This window comes from Sus scrofa, chromosome 1 (genome assembly GCF_054392235.1).
Source record: "Sus scrofa isolate SSC_HxYL_T2T_F1_AM1 chromosome 1, Sscrofa_HxYL_maternal_Yorkshire_Landrace_v2.0, whole genome shotgun sequence".
NCBI lineage: Eukaryota > Metazoa > Chordata > Mammalia > Artiodactyla > Suidae > Sus > Sus scrofa.
In genome coordinates, this window is record NC_139383.1 from 19,947,024 (window position 1) to 19,961,344 (window position 14,321).

General features: G+C 39.7%; 1 long non-coding RNA gene across 2 annotated transcripts in view; it reads right to left on the reverse strand.

Moving 5' to 3' along the window:
- Positions 1 to 873: 873 nt before the first annotated feature.
- Positions 874 to 14,321, reverse strand: part of LOC146405959 (uncharacterized) — a 595,742-nt gene continuing 582,294 nt past the window's right edge. The window contains exons 6-8 of one of the 2 annotated variants that reach the window (XR_014845167.1): positions 10,246 to 10,305; positions 8,727 to 8,837; positions 874 to 2,532 (exon numbers count right to left, since the gene is read on the reverse strand). This is a non-coding gene — a long non-coding RNA (uncharacterized LOC146405959). Of the gene's footprint in view, positions 2,533 to 6,183; positions 8,838 to 10,245; positions 10,306 to 14,321 lie in introns of those variants that run through there. The other variant, XR_014845170.1, reaches the window with a different exon arrangement.

Sequence of the window (14,321 nt, forward strand, 5' to 3'; positions counted from 1 at the left end):
GAAAAACATGTCAATGCTATACTCAATGAAGTCTAGAAATTCTATATTTGGCATTGAAGACACATTATTAAGGTATTCCTGTCATCTGTGTAAATCATTATGGTTCATCAGAGAAACTTATCCTGAGACTTGTGGTGTTGATTGCCAACAACTGATAAGCAAGCCCTTAATGCATTTTGCAACAGAGTGAATGATAGCTAAACCTGCAAGTAGTTTTCCAAACAGACTACTATTTGATTTGTGTATTATAACTTATCTTTAATTCAGTTTTATTTATGAGGTTTCCCCAACATTAAATTTTGATTTTCAATTTTTTTGATAGTAAATCAAACTACAGAGAATAAGATGGATCTGTTTAAGAAAAATGGCACACCCTTCAACGTTTTAGATGTTTTGTTTTGTTTTATATTTCATGAAAAGTTACTTCAACTCAAATTCTTGGTTATTTTTCCTCCTCTTAGGAATGATATGAGTTAGGTAAACTGAGAATTGTACTCCATAAAGGCAATTAGAATATATGAATTGGGTACTCAATTTGTGTGATATGTTGCAAGGAATGGCAAATAATATTCTAGTCCTAGCCTCACCTGTTTTAAAAAAAAAAAAAGAGTCCCTTCTCTTCCCAACTTGCTGTACTGAGAGAATTCTTATCTACAGAAGTCAAGGAACAGCTGTTTACTAATGGATCACAGCAGGAGGATAAACACAGCGGTCTGGGCAGAGGATATTTTTCACTCTTGTGCAACTTGTTTTTCAATATTTTGTCCTCTGTTGTGGATTATAAAGTGTGTATGTAAAAGTAAACATCAGGCAATCACTCTTCTTCTCCCTGCATGAGCAATAACACTTGGAGGCATATTAGTAATTCATATATTCTGAGCCATGTGCAATGCTGTTCTTTATTGAATAAAATGGGTGCAAAATAGAAACATGGATTGGGTTTACTTTTCTCATTAATCATAAGAACATCATGTTAAGATGGGAATATTTCTTTCTAAGTGGGACATCCCTGATTTGGCTGTTTCTTTTTTTCTTTTTCTTTTTTTACTTAGGGCTGGACCTTCGGCATATGGAGGTTCCCAGGCCCAGGGGTTGAATCGGAGCTGTGGCCGCTGGCCTACAACACAGCCACAGCAATACCAGATGCAAGATGTGTCTGCAAACTACACCAGTTTATGGCAACACCAGATCCTTAATCCACTGGGCAAAGCCAGGGATGGAACCTGTGTCCTCATGGATACTAGTCAGATTTGTTTCCGCTGAGGCATGACGGGAACTCCTGATTTGGCTGTTTCTATGTTCTGCCATGTTATATGGTTACCAATTTCTGCATGCCCTTCATAATGACCCAGTTATTGCAATAGTCTAGGTGAGAGGTTAGGAGAGTTAACCAGAGGAGAAGTGACTGGAATAAGAATATTTCCAGATGATAAAAGTTTTCAAGGATTTTAATACTTCAAAGAAGTCATATATACAAGGAAAAGAAAAAAAAAAAAAACCACCCTAACTTAAGAATACCGATTAAATTTGGGAATTAGGAAGGTTTTGGTAATGCTTCAGTACACTTGTGAGCCATACTACAAAGGATAAAGATTGATTAGTGATTACTCTTTCAAATAGGTTGGCATTGAAGACCATCAGAGTTCATTTGGAGTTTTGTTTTAGGTAGAATAGGCAGTATGCATTTCCTTGGCTTGGGGTTATAGCTGGAACTATCTTTATCACATTAATTTATAAAATTTTCTGTTTGGAGTTTGGGCTAAGGTTGTGAAGGATGCTTAGAAATTATTATTAAATAAATAGGAAAGATAATTTTGAGGGGCACTGATTGTCTCTATGCTATACAAAAATCTAAACAAAGGAATGTGGGAGTTCCCTTCATGGCTTAGTGGTTAATGAACCCAACTAGAATCCATGAAGATGAGGGTTCAATCCCCGGCCTTGCTCAGTGGTTTAGGGATCCAGCGCTGCTATGAGCTCTGCTGTAGGTTTTGCAGACTGCGACTCAGATCCCACGTGGCATAGGCTGTGGCATAGGCTGGCAGCTGTAGCTCCAATTTGATGCCTAGCCTGGGAACTTCCATATGCCATGAATGTGGCCCTAAAAGAGAAAAAAAGAAAGGAAAAAAAAAAAAAAGAAAAAAAGAGAATGCATCTTTGGGTGTATAACTTACCATATCACTTTAACTTCAAATTTAGTGCATGCATTGTTCTGGTCTATATCTTAGTGCTGCTCAAAAAATAGATACCTTGGCTTAAAACTGTCCACAAAGAAATGCCAGAGCCAAACAGCTTCATAGTTATTTTCTATAAAAAAAGGAAAAACTAAAAGGAAACTATTTCCTAATTTTACAGAGACACTGAGAAAATTGAATAGAAAGGAATTACTTCCTAACTCAGTTTATGAGGTCAGCATTACCCTGATCTGAAACTAGACCAAAAAAATCCTAAATATATAAAAATCCTGGAAGAAATGTTGGAGAAAATCTTTGTGACATTGGGCCAGACAAAGATATGACACAAATTCACAATCTGTAAAAAAAGAGAAAAGGGAAATTAGACCTCATCAAATGTAAAACTTCTGCTATTTAAAAGATACTATTAAGAGAATGAAAAGACAAGTCACAAAATTGGAAGAAATATTTTCAAATGATGTATGTGCTAAACTTCTACCTAGAATATATAAGAATGCTACACTTTAAGAAAAAACAACACAACTGAAAAATGGGCAAAAGTTTCAGGCAGGCATTTCACCAAAGATCATCCAAAGATAATGTCAAATTAGCACATGAAAAGATGCCCAATGTAATTTACCACTAAGGAAATGCAAGTTAAAACTATGATAAAATACTGCTACACATCTATTTGAATGGCTAAAACTAAAAATAAATTTAATTACACCAAATGTTGGAGAGGAAATGAAAGAACTGGAGCTTTATATGTTGTTGCTGGGAACAAAAGTGGTTCAAACACTTTAGTAAACAACATAGCACATCCTTAAAAATGTAAACATATGCCTACGATATAATCCCCTCATTCTACTTCCAGTTATTTATCCAAACAAAATGAAAACCATACAAAGATTTTTACTTGAACATTCCCAGCAACTTTGTTCCTAATAGCCCCAAATCGGCAATAACCCAAATATTCATCAGTAAGTAAATGGATAAACAAACTGTGGTATATCCATACAGTGGAATGTTACACAACAATAGAAGAAACTGATCATATACCCAACAACTCAAAATAATCATGCTCAGGAAATGAGGGCTGACAAAAAAAAAAAAGAGCACGCAATGTATGATTGATTCTGTTTATATGAAACTCTAGAAAATGTAAATAAAAAACCAGGTGAGTTTCTGAGACTGGAATGAAACGGCAGGGAGAGATTACAAAAGGGAATGAGGAAACTTTGGGCGATGAAGGATATGTTTACTACCTCGATTGTGGTGAAGGTTTCACGGAGTTGACATTTATTAAAACTTATTGAATGGTACATTTAATATGTACAGTTTATTATATGTCAATTACACCTCAATAAAGTTATTGTTTAGAAAGAATTGCTATTTATTCCTGTTCCTTGGTTCTTAAACTGCCAAATTTTTTCCTTTGGGTGTTTCATAAATTAGGATAAACCGCTGCTGCCTTGTCTTGGTGAGGATATTTCTTGCCTCTTAAATCTGACCCCCACTCTCTCCCCAACTAATCTCTCATTAACTGGACAACAAAAGGCGAAGGAAGCGCAGAACAGAAGAGGGAGACATTCCCCAGAAATCCCTAATTACTGATTCTTTTCATTCCCCATCTAACATTGTTTCTGAGTTCTAGAACAGTAGGTTTAATCCGCCCAGGGGGACCTTATTCCAGAGCAGAAATTGTAGGTGGGGAGAGAAAGGGAGGGAAGGGAGAGCAAGAGTTTATTACAATCTTTGGAGGGTGGGATGGATGGGAAGATGTATGAAGTTTAAAAACAAAGCATATCTATGTCCTGTTTATGATTTTTCTTTGTTAGGATTCTTTATTTTGTTTCATGCAAGAGAGGATTCTTTATTTTGACTCATGAAAGAGGAAGTTTTATAAAGATTGGGAAATACTGTTTTAGGATATTTCTATTACCTTTGAGTTATTAATTCTTAACTTCTGGAAGGGTTTTGAAAATCAGAGGCCCTTTCCCCTGGAAAATGAACAATGCTTCATGTTTTGTAAGTGTGTACCGAGTAAGGGTTCTATAGATGCAGCTCCCAAGTGCTCATGGCTTCCAGGCTCAGAGCCTGTATCTTCAATCACCTTGTTTTCAGATGCCCTCAGGGCTCTTTCAGGGTATTGGGAGCCCTGGACACAATCTGTGCTCCCAGGAACAAGTATTTTTAAAAATGAGTCTGACTGGGAAACAGTGGAACAATGAGCGTATACAGGTCTTGTAGCCTTTAGAGAGGAAGCAGGAAGTGAGCCTTGGTGAAGAATATCGATTTTATTTTCTGCTAGTTGTGTAATCATGGGCAAAGCATATAACTTTTCTGAATCTCATGGTTCCTTTTATTTAAAAAGGAAGATAATAATATCTGCCCAATCTACTTTATAAGCATCGTGTGAGGCTCAATTAAGACATTATTAAAATCTGGCTGTGTATGTGCAATAACTCTCAAAGGTAAATAATTATTTGCACAAAAGGATAGGAACTACAAAAGTCAAAGGAGGCTTTAATAATGCACTTGAATATATGCTCTTGAATTGGGATGAATGAAACGACTTCCAGAATGATGGAGATGCTATAGAGACTGCAAGAGTACTGTACAGATGCCAGAGATGAAAATCAATTCATTTGCCGTTGCCACTAAGGTTGTGCAAATTTTCATCGAAATCTTTCCATAATCTGATGCTGCAGGATACATGCTGGGGGTTTATGAGGTCCCCTGTGTTGTCATGAATGCTGTCCCTCAAGTGACTGTATTCCACATGGACTGTCCAGATGTTCTCACAGAGTAATGCTAGTACCAGTGAAGAATAAAACAGGTTTGCAAAATTTACAGCTGCTTAACAGCAGTTTTTTAAAATACCTGTCTAGGCTGTTATTATAAAAGTGAGTGTTGAGTACACCAACCTTGCAGGAGTTGGGATGGAGTCAGTGCTGAAGTGCCATTTTGCCTTTTCTTCCTCAAAGTATAAAGCTTTTAAAGAGGTTGTAAATTTTCCCGAACAGCATTTCAGCAATTCATAAATCATTTGGTTTTGAAAACTCCATGCCTGTGGCCACCTCCTCTCCCTCCAATTCCATTGTATTGGCTGTGGTGACACCTCCAGTGCAAACTCATTTATAGCCTGGGCATCAGCAAACCCGAGCTGCTTGAACACCCCACAGGGAAGAAATTATTCCATCAGGGGCCTCTTATCGTCCTCATCATGCCACTAATTTCTGCCTGATTTAAATGTGCATTTGCCACTACCTATTATTTGCCTGGTGCTGACGCCACAGGTGCCATTAGCAGAGAGGGTCTGGCTGTCTATCTTTTTCTTTCCTACTGTGTCAGATTGGTATTCTGACATTTCAAAAGAGAAAGCTTGGAGGTGATTGGAATCTAGGTCTTGGTGTGCCCTTAGCAAAGCACTCTGTACTACATTAAAAGTCACAGATCCTAGGCTCCTGTTCTGGCTTTGCCATTTACAGGTCACGTAAATACAGATAATTTACCCAGTCTTTCTGAGTCTCACTTTCCCATTTCAGAGTGGGACGGCAAACCAAGGGTTTCAGCCTGTTGGATAACATCTCACTTTTAGCACCTTTGGGATATCTGAAATGCAGAAGCAGGTGATATGGTTTTAATTAACATAAAGTGACATTGTTATGGGACATCCTCCTTTATACTGTCAAATACTTTTTTTTTTTTTGTCTTTTTGCTATTTCTTTGTCTTTTTGTTGTTGTTGTTGTTGTTGTTGTTGCCATTTCTTGGGCCGCTCCCACGGCATATGGAGGTTCCCAGGCTAGGGGTCCAATCGGAGCTGTAGCCACCAGCCTACGCCAGAGCCACAGCAACGCGGGATCCGAGCCGCATCTGCAACCTACACCACAGCTCACGGCAACGCCGGATCGTTAACCCACTGAGCAAGGGCAGGGACCGAACCCGCAACCTCATGGTTCCTAGTCGGATTCGTTAACCACTGCGCCACGACGGGAACTCCTATACTGTCAAATTCTTAATCTCTGAGTCTGGAGGTACAAGGACAAATATTTGTAGTCAACAAAAGAATGGCTGAGATGCACACCATGAGCCTAAATTGGGGAAAGTCACATATTCTGGACACTGCACAGAGGCAGAGGAAGGCCAGATGTTAGACTCTAAAGGAGTGACCTCTGGGCCTTCTCTGTCTGACCAAAGAAGCACCAGCTGTTCCTTGGCATCATTTGGTTTCAGGATTCAATATCAATATGATGGAGTAAATCATGGTACCCGCCTCATCCTTCCCATCAGTGAGCTTGGTTGGGGGCATGGGCGGGGGGCAGACACAGTTGGCACCCACTAGATTTCTACATTTAGTCCTTCCCTACATTTCCCAGGCTTTAAGTTATACAAATTTGGGGGATTGTCTGTTGCAGTTCTGATGAGTGGACTTGGAACACATGTGTTGGTGCCACTTAGAGCCAAATTTCCACTCCCACCCAATTTCTGTTATCCTGTCTTGGCAACATGAGCCTCTATGGCTCTAAGATGGAGCTGGCTGTCCAACTAGCACTGGACTTGAGCAAGAAATAAACCTTAAAACCTTGTTTTAAGTCATCCAAATTTGGGGACTTGTCTGTGGCAGTTGCTAGTCTCAACTGTCCCATTTAAAACAGGGTAAAAGATATGGGAGAGAGAACGAGTATTTGAAAGTTATCTAGAAGTGAAGTTCCCATTGTGGATCAGTGGGTTAAGAACCTGACATAGTGTCCATGAGGATGCAGGTTTGATCCCTGACCTTGCTCAGTAGATTAAGGATCCAACATTGCCACGAGATGTGGCCATAGGTTGCAGATGCAGCTTAGATTCGACTCCTACTCTGGGAATTTCTTTTTCTAAAAAAAGAAAGTTATTTAGAAGCAATTTCAGTTCCTAAGGAAGAGTGTTCTAAGAGAACTTTTCAAAAATAGACTGGTCAAGAAAAAAATATTGTCCCATCTAATGAGATACTGAGTTCTGGGTCACAACAGTGTTTAAGAAGAGTTTACATGCAAAGATGCTGTGAGGTAGCTGTCGAGATCTTCCTGCTGCCTCTTCTCCCCCAGACGGTGCCTGGGAAAGGCTATGTGAGGGTAAGACAGAGTTAACTCACTAAACGATGGATTTATGGAAAGTGTACCAAGCACGCTTCCTTTCACCAAAGTCAACGTACTTTTTTGTGATTTCTAAGGAAGAAGACTCCAGACTCAGCTTACTGGATTTTCACTGTCCTTTTATAGGACTATTAAAGCAGAATGACTTTGAAATGGGCAGCGGACACTTTTCTTTTCTAATTTACTAGATCTCTTCAGGCCTTAGGCTACTCTTGCCTTTAGGATTGTTGCCAGGCAACCGTCTAAAGCCCTTGGTCTCAATCACTTCAGAGAAGCTCATCCTTTAAGAGAGTCAAACTTAGTAGTTTCTTTTGACCCCAGTGAAAAGCAAAAGATTGACCAGCATTTTGAAAGTTGGCCTGTGGTACCTTCAGAATGTTCTTTGCTGTTGAGGGTGCTGGTTTTGGCTTTTGGCTTTCTTACTCTTGGGCCACATAATAGCAGCTCATTCCTTCAATAACCTTCACTGGTTATGCTTAGGAAAAGGAGGTAACATGGTAGCCAAGCGGATCACTACTCAGCAAACAAGTGAGACTGTGGTTCTCACCCTGAAAGACGTATTAGGGCACTAGGTGAGTGTGAGATCGGGCTGGGAATGGCACAGCGAGGTAGAGAAAGTTCAAGATAACAAGTCAGTTGTGTGCAAACATAATAACATGCCTGAATAAGAGAACCGGCTGCCAACAATCCAGAAACTGACTGGAGGAATATTTAACATTGCTATTTTAAACCAAAACTTTTTTTTTTTTCAGAAAAAAATAGCATATAAGGAGCTTAGAGCTCCTCTAGTCCAAATTACCCAATTTTCAGGAGTTTGAATACCAGCAGACAAAAATATAAAGTGGTTCCTGACAATCCAGGACTGACACTCAAGCCTCCCAATTTCCAACCACTGCCTTCTGTATTATATCCCTAATACATTCCTTGGAGATGTCCTATGCAGATAATTTTTGGTAAAACTCACCCACCGAACAAAAGATGGCCTCAAATTGTGGAGTGTCTGTGGCATTCATTTATTCATTTATTTATTGTTTCTGATTTCAAGGGGCTTTCTTGCTTATGTGAAAATGGTATTCACTGATCCAGACATTGACTTAAAGGAGAGAGGTGCATATTCCTTTCCTTATTAAGCATGTCATGCTTTCCAGGGTTTGAGTCTTAAGCAGCAGTGATCCACAGTGCCCCCTCCTTGATTTCTGTTTGCTGAGGTGTGATGGTTAATGCCACTCTCTCAGCCTCATGAACAGACAGATTCAGCTCACCTATTCTACTCTTCCCAGAGCTTTTCAGGGGCAAGGAAGATGGAAAGTCCTCCCAGAACCATTCATATATGTTGACATCCCCTTCTTCTTTCAGGACTGTGTGGCTCCCATGGGGCCAACCTCTTTCCAGGAAAAGCAGTGCTCTCATGCTTACCCTTAGACTTTCCTTCCGGGGCCCCCGGGCTTTGGTCAGGCTCAGAGAGCAAACATGCAGCCTCTCTTGATCTAGGTTCTGACAGCTGCCCTGCTGGAGATGGGAGCTGAGCTGTGAGAGTGGAGGAGCAGGTACATTTTTAGGATCATGGTTTTCCAGGAGTCCCAATTTGAATCTAAAATTTAGTTCATGCAGAAGACCTAAATAAACATTTCTCCAAGGGAGACATACAGGTGACCAACAGGCATATTAAGAGATAATCATCATCACTAATTGTTAGAGAAATGCACATCAAAACTACAGTGAGGTACCACTTCACACCAGTCAGAATGGCCATCATAAAAAAAGTTTACAAATAACAAATGCTAGAGAGGTTGTGCAGAAAAGGGAACCTTCCTACACTGTTGGTGGGACTGTAAATTGGTACAACCACTATGGAAAACAGATGGAGGTTCCTCAGAAAACTGAAAATAGAGTGGCCATATTGTTCTACAATCCCACTCCTGGACATATATCCAGACAAAACCATAATTTGAAAAGATAGATGCACCCCTCTATTCAGAGCAGCACTATTTACAATAGCCACGACCTAGAAGCAACCTAAATGTCCATCAAAAGAAGAATGGATAAAGAGGTGGTATATATGCACAATGGAATAAAAAAGGATGGAATAATGCCAATGGCAGCAACATGGATGAACTAGAAGTTATCATACCAAGTAAAGTAAGTCAGATAGAGAAAGACAAATATATAAGATCACTTATAGGTGAAAAATAAAAATAATTAAAAAAAGAATGTATATATGTATGTGTGACTGGGTCACTTCACTGTATAGTAGAAAATCGACAGAACACTGCAAACCAGCTATAGTGGAAAAAATAAAAATCATTTAAAGATCACTTATACGTGGAATCTAAAATGACCTAAATGAACTTATCTACAAAACAGGAACATATTCACAGACATAGAGAACAGACTTGTGGTTGCCAAGGGGGATGGGTGTAGGGGAGGGATGGGATGGGAGTTTGAACATAGCAGATGCAAATGATTATATACAGAATGGATAAAGAACAAGGTCCTACCATATAGCACAGGGAAATATATTCAAAATCCTATAATAAACCATATGAAAAAGAATATAGATGTATACACATTTGTAATATATACATTTACATATATGTTAAACTGAATCACTTTGTTGTATAGCAGAAATTAACACAACGCTATAAATCAACCACACTTCAATAAAAGAAATGAAAAAATAAAGTTTAGTTCAAGTTTTTTTTTTTTCCTTACCTAGACATTTCTTCCCCACTGCTTCATAAATAACCACCTCCTCTGCACTCACAAATGAGGTTACAGCTGCTTGGGGGGCCCTGCTGTGACCTCTCATTTGTGCCTAGTACACCACACAAAGCCGTGCTGCCATGAGCACAGCTTATTAGGGCTGTGCATTGGGAATGTGACACTTTGGGAGCAGAATTACACAGCAGGTGAGTCAAAACACCAAGAGCCTTACCATCTGGGATGATAAAATGAGCATTCCATTCAGAAGAGTGGCCAACGCGAGGATGCCAAGCTGAGAGAGAGAGAGAGAGAGGATACAATCCATGAACCAGATGAGCTGGAGCCCAAGGCTGAAGACAAGGCCCAGACAGACAGAAGGCTTGAGGACAAACAGAAATCAAAGTTCAGGCCAGTCAGAGAAGGAAGGAGAGCTTGAGTCTCCTATAAGCTGCCAAGCTATAGCTTTTGAATGTTGTCTTTATCAGGGAGCTCTCTCTAAAGACAGAGATGCCCGCTGACAGAGGATGAAGCTGAAAGCTGCCTGATGCCAGTGTTACCGTGGCAGTGACAGTATAGCTTTTCTTTTGGCACAAACATGGAAATAAGTCAGGCAAATTCAAAGGGCTATAGGTAGGTTGAGTCACCTTCCTTGTGAATGTAAACCCTGACTCTGATGGGAATTTGTTAACCTCCGTGTCCATTTTAAGACTTTGCACTCCCACCCCTAAACACACACGCATATATACCTTATGCGTGCATATAGATGCATATGCATTATGTATTTTATATATTATACATGAGTAATAATCTATAAAATATTATATGTGGTATATGTATCCATCCACACATGCACTCACACAGAACTGAGTTTTGCAGGACTCTCATGTCCTTTTTAGAGATCACTTTCCTCCTTCCTCAGGCTGCTCCCTCCCCCACACCATCTACTCAGATTCCTCCCGTCAGGGTCACACGCTGGTCCTTGGGCAGGTCCGTGGGCTTCAAACCTTTTCAAACGCTTTCTGTTCCTCAAAACCAACCTGTTCAGTGTCTCATTTCCCTTTTTTTTTTGGTCTTTTTAGGGCTGCACCCGTGGCATATGAAGTTTCCCAGGCTAGGGTTAGAATCAAAGTTGTAGTCGCTGGCCTACACCACAGCCACAGCAACGCGGGATCCCAGCCACATCTGTGACCTACACCACAGCTCATGGCAATGCCAGATCCTTAACCCACTGAGCAAGACATCCTCATGGATACTAGTCAGATTAATTTCTGCTGAGCCAGGAAGGGAACTCCATTGTCTCATTTCCTAAACATCATTTTGGTGCAGTTGGTTCTAATCTGATAAACTAGGTCCATGAGGTGGCTGTGTTATACTACTCAGGGAACATATTTGCATGTTAACCGGGTCCTTCTGAGCTTTATCCCAAATGTGCTGCTGCCAGGGCCTGGATGAAGGTGAGGTAAGTGGGTGCCCAGGTGCAAAATTCAAGGAGGTGCTTGCACAACACAGAGAGTGAGCACCTCCTTAGATTAATGCCTTAGGAGCTTTTCTAGTTCAGGCCCTGACTGCCAGATGGTGGAAATGTAAAGCTTTGTCATCAGCAAGAAGAGAGAAATTTATTGTCGTCTCCAAAATCACATTACACAGATATCTGCTTGCTCTAAGTATTAACCCTGGGATACTCAAGTTCTTAAATTAATTTGCTAAGTCAAAATATAAAACATTATGAAAGATGTTAATTTGTCAAGACATTTCCTAATGCTTGACAATTCTGAAACAGCTTTAAAAAATTATTCTGGGTAACAGTTTACATCCAAAAAAACCCCCAAATGCCCATCCTTCCTACTCCTTCCCCTTTCCCCCTTAGGAACCTCAAGTCTGCTCTTCTTGGCCATGATCTGTTTTTGTTTTTTGTTTGTTTGTTATTTTTAGATAGGATCATCTGTTCAATATTTTAGATTAAACAAATAAATGATATCATACTGTATTTTTTGTCTTTTCTTTCTGGCTTACTTCACTTAGTATGAAAGTCTCTAGATCCATCCTTATCATTGATGCAAATGGCACTAGTTTGTCTTTTTTATGGCTGAGTAATATCCCACTGTATATACGTACCACATCTTAATCCATTCATCTGTCGTTGGACATTTAGGTTGTTTCCATGTCTTGGCTATTGTGAATAGAGCTGCTGTTAACATAGGGGTGCATGAATGTTTTTCAATGAAAGTTTTGTCCACTATGTGCCCAGGAGTGGAACTGCTGGATCATATGGTAGCTCTATATTTAGTTTCCTGAGGTATCTCCATCCCGTTTCTCATAGTGGTTGTACCAATTTACATTCCCACCAACAGTGGAGGAGGGTATGTTTTGTCCACACCCTCACCAGCATTTGTTATTTGTTGACTTGTTAATGATGGCCATTCTGACTGGTGTGAGGTTACCTTAGTGCAGTTTGATTTGCATTTCTCTAATAATTAGTGACATTGAGCATTTTTTCATATGCCTGTTGGCTATCCATATGTCTTCTTCAGAGACATGTCTGTTTAGGTCATCTGCCTATTTTTCAATTGGGTTGTTTGTTTTTTTGTTGTTGAGTTGCATGAGTTGTTTGTATATTTTGGAGATTAGGCCTTTGTTTGTTGCATTACTGGCAAAGATTTTCTCCCATTCTGAGGGTTGTCTTTTTGCCTTTTTTTTTTTTTTTTTTTTAAATGGTTTCCTAGTGTACACCTCAGGGAAGTGTGTGTGATTGGGTCACTTTGTTGTACAATAGAACTTGATGAAACATTGTAAATCAGCTATACTGTAATAATAATTAAAAAGAGAGAGAGAGAAAGATTCTGAGTAGTAACAACAGAAGGGAGTTGGGAATACAACGATAACTGATTTGGCACTGATTTTGAGTTCTTTTTGTAGAATAGAAATTCTGAGATAGTATGGTATTAAGAACATTTAAGGTATAAAATGAGACATAATCAAGAAAAATAAAGCTTGCGAGGTCAAAGACACAAGTATATTTCTCAAATAGATCAATAGCTTTAAAGAAAATTTACAAGATTCCTGGGCACACACATCAGCATGGGCATGTGCCACCACTGAGGGGCGCCTGCCCATTTCCAGTTACTAATGGATGAATGCAGAGTAATGTTTACTGACTCCCTGTCACCTGGCCTAAGTAACTAGGGCAAAGGTAATGTGATCATCAGGAATAGGTAGTGCAATCCTTTTGAAGATTCTAGAAATCATTCCATTCATAAACATTTTATCCAGGTGGGAAATTAAATTAACATTACTTTCTTACTAAATGAATAGTGGTTTGTTTTGTGTGTGTGTGTGTGTGTGTGTGTGTGTGTGTACGTTTTGCTTTTTAGGGCTGCACCTGTGGCATCTGGATGTTTGCAGGCTAAAGGTTGAATCAGAGCTACAGCTGCCAGCCTATGCCACAGCCACAGCAATGTGGGATCCAAGCTGCATCTGCAACCTATACCACAGCTCACAGCAATGCCAGATCCCCGACCCACTGAAGGAGGCCAGGGATCAAACCCACATCCTCATGGATACTAGTCAGATTCTTTTCCGCTGGGCCACAATGGGAACTCTAGGAATAGTGGTTTTGAATAACAATTGCTTTCGAAGACAAATGGGCAGTTATTTCAAATCTATCACTACAGGCTAACTGTCTTAGCTAAAAATAAGTGATGAGGGTTTTGCTGCAGGGATTCCTATTAAAGAAGCAGAGGTTCAGGATTTCCTCTAGCAAGTGTATATTAACAGTTCCTTAGCTTCAGAAACTCCCATTTGATGTCCAGTCATTCTTCTCCAAGGGATGCTTGATAGACTGGAGCTCTGGAATGTGACCATGGAGAGGTAAAGAGACTGAAGCTGCATTGAAACTTGCTATGCATCTTTTAAGCAACACTAAGGAAGGAATGTTACTTTTCTACATCACCAATTTCTTTCTGGATTCATATTTAATTATTTGAATACACATATGTCATACTGGGGTTGGTAGGAGCATGATGGAGAGATATTTTCAGGAATCCAAAGTCTGTCCTGCACCTTAGGCTAGCCCCTTTGATGTATGAGGGTCATGTTTACTTGGGTATACAATATCTAAATGAATCAAATCTTGTTAGAGATGTTCTGTCGATTTGTCTATTTTTTCTCTCACTATATCCAGATATCATGTTTGGTGAGGCTTGAAATGAAATTCTGATTTTACTCCTCCAAGTTACCATCTTTTAGTGGCTTCCCATGAAATGCCTCTTGCTATAAACTTAAATTCATGGCATGATCTGCCCTCCTTTG